Raw genomic sequence first — 11,792 nt, 5'->3', positions numbered from 1 at the left:
TGATGACAATGGTCATGGAGCATTGTGATGAAAAGCGCATGGAGCATTGTGATGACAAGGGCTTTTGAGAATTTTGATGACAAGTTCGTGAAGCACTGTGATGAAAAGCACATGAGGCTTGCTATGACAGGGGTCATGGAGCATTGCGATGACAAGTGCATGGAGAATGTGATTACAAGAGCATGTAACATTGTGATTTCAAGGGTCATGGAGCATTGTGATTGCTAGACGGTGGAACATTGTGATTAGAAGACCATGGATAATTGTGATGATGAGCGTCATGGAGAACTGTAATGACAAGGGGCATGGAGCATTGTGATGACAGGTGTCATGGAGCATTGGGATGACAGGGGTCATGGAGCATTGTGATGACAAGTGCATGGATCATTGTGATGACAGGGGCATGGAGAATCGGTCTGAAAAATTTCATGGATCATTGTGATGACAGTGGGCATTGCACATTGTGATGACAAGGGCATGGAGCACTATGGAGAAAAGGTCATGGAGTATTGTGAAGTCAGGTGTCAGGGAGCATAGCGATGTGATGACCTATGTCATGGTGCATTGTGATGACAACGGCATGGAGCATTGTGATGACAAATGTCATGGAGGATTGTGATGACAAAGGTAATGGAGCATTGTGATGACAATGGTCATGGAGCCTTTGATGAAAATGGCATGGAGCATTGTGATGAAAAGGGCTTTTGAGAATTTTGATGACAAGTTCCTGAAGCACTGTGATGAAAAGCACATGGAGCTTGCTATGACAGGGGTAATGGAGCATTGCGATGACAAGTGCATGGAGAATGTGATTACAAGAGCATGTAACATTGTGATTTGAAGTTTCATGGAGCATTGTGATGGCAAGACGGTGGAGCTTTGTGATGACGAACATCATGGAGAACTGTAATGACAAGGGGCCTGGAGCATTGTGATGACAGGTGTCATGGAGCATTGTGATGACAGGGGTCATGAGGAATTGTGATTACAAGGGTCATGGAGCCTTCTAATGACAAGCTTGTGGAGTATTGTGATGACAATGGCATGGAGCATTGTGATGAAAAGGGCATGGAGCATTGTGATGCAAAAGGCATAGAGCCTTTTCATGACAGGTTTCTAGAAGCATTCTGACTACAAGGGTCAGGGAACATTGTGATGACAGGGGTGAGGGAGTATTGTGATGACTAGTGATGGAACACTGTGATATATGTGGTGAGACAGCATTTAGATGAGAAGTGCATTTAGAATTGTGATGACAAGTTTTATGGAGCATAGAGATGAAAAGGATGTGGAACATTGTGATGACAAGTGCATGGTGCATTGTGATGACATGTGTCATGGAGCATTGTGCTGACACGTGCATCGAGCATTGTGATGACAAGGGTCATGGAGCATTGTGCTGACAAAGGCATGGAGCTTTGTGATGACAAGGGTCACAGAGCATTGTGATAAAAATTTCATGGAGCATTGTGGTGACAAAGGTCACAGAGCTTTGTCTGACGAGGTCATGGACCATTGTGATGACAAATGTCATGAAGCATTGTGATGCCTGGAGTCACGGAGCATTGTGATAACAGGGGTCTTGGAGCATTGTGATGAAAAGGGAATGGATCATTGTGATGAAAAAGGCATGGAGCCTTGTCATGACAGCGTTCAAGGAGCATACTGATGACAAGTGTCAGCGAGCATTGTGATGCCAAGTGTATTGAGCATTGTGGTGACAAAGGTCATGGAGCATTGTGATGAGAAGACCTTGCATAATTGTGATGACGAGCGTCATGGGGCATGTGATGACAAGTGTTATGGAACATTGTGATCAGAAGGGTTTGGAGCATTGTGATGACAGAGGACATGGAGCATTTTGATTTCATTGTGATGACAATAGCATGAAGCATTATGATGATGGGCATGGTTCATTGTGATGACAGGGTTCATGCAGCATTGAGATGAAAAGTGGCATGGAACATTGTGATGACGAATGTCATGAAGCATTGTGATGAGTGGAGTCACCAAGCATTGTGATGACAGGGGTCATAGATCACTGTGATGACCAGGACATGGAGAATTGGGATGAAAGGGGCATGGAACATTGGTCTGACATGTTTAATGGATTATTGTGATGACAGATGGCATGGCACATTGTGATAACTAACGCATGGAGCATTGTGATGACAAGATCATTGATTATTGTGAAGAAAGGTGTCAGGGAGCATTGTGGTGACATATGTCACGGTGCATTGTGATGACAATGGCATTGAGCATTGTGATGCCAAGTGTCATGGAGAAATGTGATGACAAATGTAATGGAGCATTGTGATGACAAGGGCTTGGAGCATTGTGATGACAAGGGTAATGGAGCATTGTGATGACAAGGGAATGGATCATTGTGATGACAAGGACCATGGATCATTTTGATGACAAAACTCCCGGATCATTGTGTTGTCAGGGTTCATGGAGCTTTGTGATGACATGGGTCATGGAGCATTGTCATGAGAAGGGTCATGGAGCATTGTGATGACAAGGGTCTTGGAGCATTCTGATGACAAGCTTGTGGAGTATTGTGATGACAATGGCATGGAGCATTGTGTGAAGAAGGGCATGGAGCATTGTGATGAAAATGGCATGGAGCCTTTTCATGACAGGGTTCAAGGAACATTCTGTAAAAGTGTCAGGGAGCATCGTGATGACAAGTGTTATGGAGCGTTGTGATGACAAGTGTTATGGAACATTGTGATCACAAGTGTTTGGAGCATTGTGATGAGAGAGGTCATGGATCATTTTGATTTCAAGAATCATGGAGCATTGTGATGACAAGGGCATGAAGCAATGTGATCCACAGGTTCATGGAGGATTGTGATGACAAAGGTAATGAAGCATTGTGATGACTGGAGTCACGGAGCACTGTGATGACAGGGGTCATGGAGCATTGTGATGACAAGGGCATGGAGCATTGTGATGACAGGGGCATGGAACATTGGTCTGACAAGTTTCGTGGATTATTGTGATGACAGTGGGCATGGCACATTGTGATGACAAAGGCATGTAACATTGTGATGACAAGGTCATGGAGTATTTTGAAGACAGGTGTCAGGAAGCATTGTGATGACATATATCATTGTCCATTGTGATGACAATGGCATGGAGCATTGTGATACCAAGTGTCATGGAGGAATGTGATGACAAAGGTAATGGAGCATTTTGATGACAAGGTCTTGGAACATTGTGATGACAATGGTCATGGAGCATTGTGATGACAAGGGCATGGAGCATTGTGATGACAAAGTCCATTCAGAATTTTGATGTCAACGTCGTGAAGCATTGTGATGAAAAGCACATGGAGCTTGCTATGACTGTGGTCATAGAGCATTGCGATGACAAGTGCATGGAAAATTGTGATGACAAGATCATGTAACATTGTGATAAGAAGGGTTAAGGATCATTGTGATGACAAGGACGTGGAGTATTGTAATGACAAGGGACATGGAGCATTGAGATGGCAAGACCGTGGAGCATTGTGATGAGAAGACCATGGATAATTGTGATGACGAGCATCAAGGAGCACTGTAATGACAAGGGGCATGGAGCATTGTGATGACAGGTGTTATGGAGCATTGTGATGACAAGGTTCATGGAGGATACTGATGACAAGCATTTGAAGTATTGTGATGTCAATGGCATGGAGCATTGTGATGAAAGGGGCATGGAGCCTTTTCATGACACGGTTCAAGGAGCATTCTGATGAGAAATGACAGGGAGCATTGTGATGACAAGTGTATTGAGCATTGTGATGACAAATGTCATGGAGCATTGTCATAAGAAATCCATGGATAATTGTGATGACAGGCATCAAAGTGTGTTGTGATGACAATGTTATGGAACATTGTGATCAAAAGTGTTTGGATCATTGTGATGACAGAGGTCATGGATCATTTTGATTTCAAGGAGCATGGAGCAATTTGATGACAAGGACATGAAGCAATGTGAACCCAAGGTTCATGGAGAATTTTGATGACAATGGTAATGGAGAATTATGATGACAAGCGAATGGAGCATTGTGATGACAAGGTAATGTAGGATTTTGCTGACAAAGGCATGGAGTATTGTGATGACAAGGGTCACGGAGCAATGTGATGACAAGCGTCACAGAGCATTGTGATTACAGGGGCCATGGAACACTGGAATGACAAGGGCATGGGTAACTGTGATGACAATTATCATGGAGCATTTTGATGCCAGTGGTCATGGAGCATTGTGATGACATGGGTCATGAAACAGTGTCTTGAGAAGGTCATGGAGCATTGGGCTGAAAATGTTCATGGAGTATTGTGATGACACGTGTCATAGAACATTGTGATGACAAGGGAATGGAGAATTGTGATGACAAGGTTCTGGAGCATTGTGATGAGAAGACCATGGACCCTTGTGATGAAAATTCTCATGGAGCATTCTGATGAAAAGGGGCATAGAGCATTGTGATTACAGGGTTCTTGGAGCATTGTGATGAAAAGGGCATGGAGAATTGTGATGACAGGGGCATGGAGAATTGGTCTGGCAAGTTTCATGGATTATTGTGATGACAGTGGACATGGTGAATTGTGAAGACAAGGGCATGGAGCATTGTGATGACAAGGTCATGGAGAATTTTGAAGACCGGTGTCAGGGAGCATTGTGATGACATATGTCATGGTCCACTGTGATGACAATGGCATGGAGCATTGTGATGCCAAGTGTCATGGAGGATTGTGATGACAAAGGTAATGGAGCACTGTGATGACATAGGCTTGGAGCATTGTGATGACAAGGGCCATTGATAATTTTGATGACAATTCATGAGTCATTGTGATGACAACCACATGGAGCTTGTTATGACACGGGTCATGGAGCATTGCGATTAAAATTGCATAGAGAATTGTGATGACAAGGGTCATGGAGCATTGTGCTGACAAACGCATGGAGCTTTGTGATGACAAGGGTCACACAGCATTATGATAAAAATTTCATGGAGCATTGTGGTGACAAAGGTCAAAGAGCTTTGTGTGTCGAGGTCACGGACCATTGTGATGACAAATGTCATGAAGAATTGCTATGACTGGAGTCACGGAGCATTGTGATAACAGGGGTCTTGGAGCATTGTGATGAAAAGGGAATGGATCATTGTGATGAAAAAGGCATGGAGCCTTGTCATGACAGTGTTCAGGGAGCATACTGATGACAAGTGTCAGCGAGCATTGTGATGCCAAGTGTATTGAGCATTGTGGTGACAAAGGTCATGGAGCATTGTGATGAGAAGACCTTGCATAATTGTGATGACGAGCGTCATGGGGCATGTGATGACAAGTGTTATGGAACATTGTGATCAGAAGGGTTTGGAGCATTGTGATGACAGAGGACATGGAGCATTTTGATTTCATTGTGATGACAATAGCATGAATCATTATGATGAAGGGCATGGTGCATTGTGATGACAGTGTTCATGGAGCATTGAGATGAAAAGCGGCATGGAGAATTGTGATTACAGAGGTCTTGGAGCATTGTGTAGACAAGGGTCATGGAGCCTTGGGATGACATGGCCGTGGAACATTGTGATGGCAGGGGTCATGGATCATTGTTATGACAGGTGTAATGGAGCATTGTGATGACAATGGCATGGAGCATTGTGATGACAAGGGCATGGAGCAATGTGATGACAGGGGCATGGAACATTGGTCTGACAAGTTTCATGGATTATTGTGATGACAGTGGGCATGGAGCATTGAGATGTCAAGGGCATGGAGCATTGTGGTGACAAAGGTCACAGAGCCTTGTGTGACGAGGGCATGGACCATTGTGAGGACAAAGGTCATGAAGCATTGTGATGACTGGAGTCATGGTGCATTGTGATGACAGGGTTCATGGAGCATTTTGATGACAAGGGCATGGAGCATCGTGATGACAGGGGCATGGAACATTGGTCTGACATGTTTCATGGATTATTGTAATGACCGTGGGCATGGCGCATTGTGATGACAAGGGCATGGAACACTGTGATGACAAGGTCATGGAATATTGCGAAGACAGGTGTCAGGGAGCATTGTGATGACATATGTCATTGTCCATTGTGATGACAATGGCATGGAGCATTGTGATACCAAGTTTCATGGAGGATTGTGATGACAAAGGTAATGGAGCATTTTGATGACAAGGGCTTGGAACACTGCGATGACAAGGGTCATGGAGCATTGTGATGACAAGGGCATGGAGCATTCTGATGAAAAGGTGCATGGAGCATTGAGATTACAGGGGTTTTGAAGCAATGTGATGACAAGGGCATGGAGCATTGTGATGAGAAGGCAATGGAGCATTCTGATGACATGCGTCATGGAGCTTTGTGATGACAAGGACATGGAGCATTGTGATTAAAGGGGTCTTGGAGCATTGTGATGAAAAGGGAATGGATCATTGTGATGAAAAATGCATGGAGCCTTGTCATGACAGGGTTCAAGGAGCATACTGATGACAACTGTCAGGGAGTATTGTGATGATAAGTGTATTGAGCATTGTGATGACAAAGATGATGGAGCATTGTGATGAGAAGACCATGGATAATTGGGATGACCAGCGTCATGGGGCATTGTGATGACAAGTGTTATGGAACATTGTGATCAGGAGGGTTTTGTGCATTGTGATGACAGAGGTCATTGAGCATTTTGATTTCATTGTGATGACAATAGCATGAAATATTATGGTGATGGGCACGGTGCATTGTGATGACAGTGTTCATGGAGCTTTGAGATGAAAAGGGGCATGGAGCATTGTGATTACCGGGGTGCTGGAGCATTGTGATGACAAGGGCATGGAGCATAGTGAATGAGAAAGCCATGGAGCATTCTGATGACATGCGTCATGGAGCTTTGTGATGACAAGCACATGGAGCATTGTGATGACAAGGGTTATGGAGACTTGTGATGACAAGGCCGTGGAACATTTTAATGGCAGGTGTCATGGAGCATTGTTATAACAGGGGTAATGGAGCATTTTGATGAAAAGAGCATGGAACATTGGTCTTAAAAGTTTCATGGATTATTGTGATGAGAGGGGGCATGGAGCATTGTGATTACAAGGGCATGGAACACTGTGATACATGGGTCATGGCGGATTGTAATGAAAAAGGCATGGAGCATTGTGTTAAGAAGAGCATCGAGCATTGTGATGAAAAGCATCATGGAGCCTGTGATGACAACTGCATGGAACAATGTAATGAGAGTGTTCATGGAGCATTTTGATGACAATGGCATGGAGCATTGTGATGCCAAGGGTCATGGAGGAATGTGATGACAAAGTTAATGGAGCATTGTTATGACAGGGGTTTGGAGCATTGTGAGGACAAGGGTCATGGAGCATTTTGATGACAAGGGCATTGAGGATTGTGATGACAAGGGCCATTGAGAATTTTGATGACAATTTCGTGAAGCATTGTGATGAAAAGCACATAGAGATTGCTATGACAGCGGTCCTTGAGCATTGCGATGACAAATGCATGGAGAATTGTTATGACCAGAGCATGTAACATTGTGATGAGAAGTGTCACGGAGCATTGTGATGGAAAGACCGTGGAGCATTGTGATGAGAAGATCATGGATATTTGTGATGACGAGCATCCTGGAGCACTGCAATGACAGGTGTCATGGAGCATTGTGATGACAGGGATCATGGAGCACTGTGATGACAAGTGTCTTGGAGCATTCTGATGACAAGCTGTGGAGTATTGTGATGACAATGGCATGGAGCCTTGTGAGAAAAATGGCATGGAGCATTGTGATGAAAAAGGCATGGAGCCTTTTCATGACAGGGTTCAAGGAGCATTCTGAGGAAAAGTGTCAGGGAGCATTGTGATGACAGGTGTATTGAGCATTGTGATGACAAAGGTCATGGAGCATTGTGATGACAAGGGCATGGAGTATTGTGATGACAGGCATCATGGCGCGTTGTGATGACAAGTATTATGGAACATGGTGATCACAAGGGTTTGGAGCATTGTGATGAGAGAGCTCATGGATCATTTTGATTTCAAGTATCATGGAGCATTGTGATGACAAGGGCATGAAGCAATGTGATCCCAAGGTTCATGGAGGATTGTGATGACACTGGTAATGGAGAATTGTGAGGACAAGTGCATGGAGCATTGTGATGACAAGGTCATGTAGCATTTTGCTGACAAAGGCATGGAGCACCGTGATGACAAGTGTCATGGAGCTCTGTGACGACAAGCGTCAAGGACCATTTTGATTACAGGGCTCATGGAGCATGGGGATGACAAGCGCATGGAATATTCTGATGACAAGTGGCATGGATCATTTTGATGCCAGTGGTCATGTAGCATTGTGATGACATAGCTCATGGAGCATTGTGATGAGAAGGTCATGGAGCATTGGGCTGAAAATATTCATGGAGTACTGTGACAACAGGGGTCATGGAGCATTGTGATGAGAAGGGAATGGATCAATGCGATGAGAAGATCCAGGAGCATTGTGATGAGAGGGCCATGGCGCCTTCTGATGACATGTTTCATGGAGCATACTGATAAAAAGGTTCATGGAGCATTGTGATTACAGGGGTTTTGTAGCATTGTGAAGACCAGGGCATGGAGCATTGTGATGAGAAGGCCATGGAGCATTCTGATGACATGCGTTATGGAGCTTTGTGATGAAATGGATATGGAGCATTGTGATTAGAGGGGTCTTGGAGGATTGTGATGAAAAGGGCATGGATCATTGTGATGAAAAATGCATGGAGCCTGGTCATGACAGGTTTCAAGGAGCATACTGACGACAAGTGTCAGGGAGCATTGTGATGACAAGTGTATTGAGCATTGTGATGACAAAGGTCATGGAACATTGTGATGAGAAGACCATGGACAATTGTAATGACCAGCGTCATGGGGCATTGTGATGACAAGTGTTATGGAACATTGTGATCACAAGGGTTTGGAGCATTGTGATGACATATGTCATGGTGCATTGTGATGACAATGGCATGGAGCATTGTGATGCCAAATGTCATGGAGGATTGTGATGACAAAGGTAATGGAGCATTGTGATGACATATGCTTGGAGCATTGTGATGACGAGGGCATGGACAATTGTGATGACAAGGTCCATTGATAATTTTGATGACAATTCATGAAGCACTGTGATGACAACCACATGGAGCTTGCTATGACAGGGGTCATGGAGCATTGCGATTAAAAGTGCATAGAGAATTGTGATGACAAAGCATATAACACTGTGAGTAGAAGTGTCATGGAGCGTAGTGATGCCAAGGACGTGGAGAATTTTGATCACCAAAGACATGGAGCATTGTGATGACCAGGGCATGCAGCATTGTGATGGCAAGACCGTGGAGCATTGTGATGAGAAGACCATGGATAATTGTGAAGATGAGTGTCATGGAGCACTGTAATTACGAGGGGCATGGAGCATTGTGATGACAGGTGTTATGGAGAATTGTGATGACAGAGGTCATGGAGCATTGTGATGACAAGGGTCATGGATCATTCTGATGACAAGCTTGTGGAGTATTGTGATGACAATGGCATGGAGCATTGTGATGAAAAGTGCATGTAGCATTCTGATGAGAAACAAATGGAGCCTTTTCATGACAGGGTTCAAGGAGCATTCTGAAGACAAGGGTCAGGGAGCATTGTGATGACAAGTGTACTGAGAATTGTGATGACAAAGGTCATGGAGCATTGTGATGACAAGGGCATGGTGTATTGTGATGACAGGCATCATGGAGCGTTGTGATGACAAGTGTTATGGAACATTGTGATCACAAATGTTTGGAGCATTGTGATGACAGGGGTCATGGACCATTTCGATTTAAAGGAGCATGGAGAATTGTGATTACGGGGTCATGGAGCATTGGGATGACAAGGGCATGGATCATTGTGATGACAAGTTTCATGTAGCATTTTTATGACAACAGTCCCGGATCATTGTGTTGTCAGGGGTCATGGAGGGTTGTGATGACATTGGTCATGGAGCATTGTGATGACAGGTGTCATGGAGCATTGTATTGAGAATGTCATGGAACACTGGGCTGAAAATGTGCATGGAGTATTGTGATGACAAGAGTCATGGAGCATTGTGATGACAAGAAAAAGGAGCATTGTGATGACAAGGTCCTGGAGCATTGTGATGAGAAAACCATGGAGCCTAGTGATGACATTCTCATGGAACATTCTAATGAAAATGGGCATGGAGCATTGTCATTGCAGGGGTCGTGGAGCATTCTGATGACAAGGGAATGGTGCATTGTGATGAGAAGGCCATGGAGCATTCTGAAGACATTCATCATGGAGCTTTGTTATGACAAGGGCATGGAGCATTGTGATTTCATGTGTATGGAGCCTTGTGATGACAAGGGTCATGGAGCCTTGTGATGACAAGGCTGTGGAACACTGTGATGACTGGGATCATGGAGCATTGTTATGACAGGGGTAATGGAGCATTGTGATGACAAGGCCATGGGGCATTGGTCTGAAAAGTTTCATGGATTATTGTGATGAGAGTGGGCATGGAGCATTGTGATGACCAGGGCATGGAGCAATGTGATGGCAAGACGGTGGAGCATTGTGATGAGAAGGCCATGGATAATTGTGATGACGAGCATCATGGAGCATTATGATGACAAGAGCCGTGGAGCATTCTGAAATAAGATATCACTTATGAAGGAAATGTAAACATAGCTACACATGAACTGAATTAGGAAAGAGAACAGAGTCTCACATTTAGAAATCATACTTATGCCTGCTTAAGTGGAAAGGAGAGGTGGGGAGATGCACAAAACCAGAGTTTGATATTAGCACAGGTACCGTTGCATAATCCAAATACAGAATAGACAAGAGCTACTCCTTCCTCAGTGAACGGGACTCAACAGCCCTATTCCCGCAGAGGAATATATCTGACTAGAAAGAATCTTAATATCTATGTATTGGTATGTCTCCGTAAGGGAATCAAGTGTGTCTAGAACGGCATAAACAAGTCAGGGAAAATGAGCTCAACCTAGTTATATAAATGAATTTCAAAAACAAAACAAAAAACAGTGAAATCCTAACACAATTCCTTCAGGTGTTCTGATGAAACCTGGAATGACCCTATTTAAAACGACAGCTGGATGAGACATAAGGCTAGACATTTTTGACTGAGAGGATTGGTGAGATTGAACGAGAAAATGCAGACCGTTTAAAGCAATAATGCATGCCACCAATTCCATGGGTCCCAACTCGACAGGTAAAAGGGAACATCACTACAGTTATAACATGTATGGGAAACGTAGAGAATGCACACACTGTGAATATGAAAGGATTCTAAAACTCAACTAATAGTCCCTATCCTGGTGCTCCGGATTGAGTTTCCAACTGCTTTACTATCAATCTCCCAACTTGGAGAGAGAGCCCTTTATCCACCTGTTTCACACAGGTTGCCAATTTGGCAGAGGATGAAAGGGAAGAGGGAGAACCAATGAGGGAGTAGGTGTTAGGCATTTGGACGGGCACATGTCACTCTAATTTCCTGGCAGGAAGAAGAATTAACCAAAGTCTCAGCCACCCACCGGGAACCAGTATAGGTCCTGAAGCAAAATTGTGGACTTGACGTCAGCTCACAAAAAACGAGTTGAAAAATGGAGCTCAGGGCACAGAAATTCACAAAATGGCAGGGTAATAAAGGAAAACAATCGTCAAAAAATCTGTTGAGGGAAGGCAAAGGGGCAGACTTGAAAGAGAGCAAAAATAGCAGGAATCAGATTTCAAG

The sequence above is a fragment of the Hyperoodon ampullatus genome (assembly GCF_949752795.1).
Source record: "Hyperoodon ampullatus genome assembly, contig: SUPER_X_unloc_1, whole genome shotgun sequence".
NCBI classification, from domain to species: Eukaryota; Metazoa; Chordata; class Mammalia; order Artiodactyla; family Ziphiidae; genus Hyperoodon; species Hyperoodon ampullatus.
Note: the sequence above shows the minus strand (reverse complement) of the source record.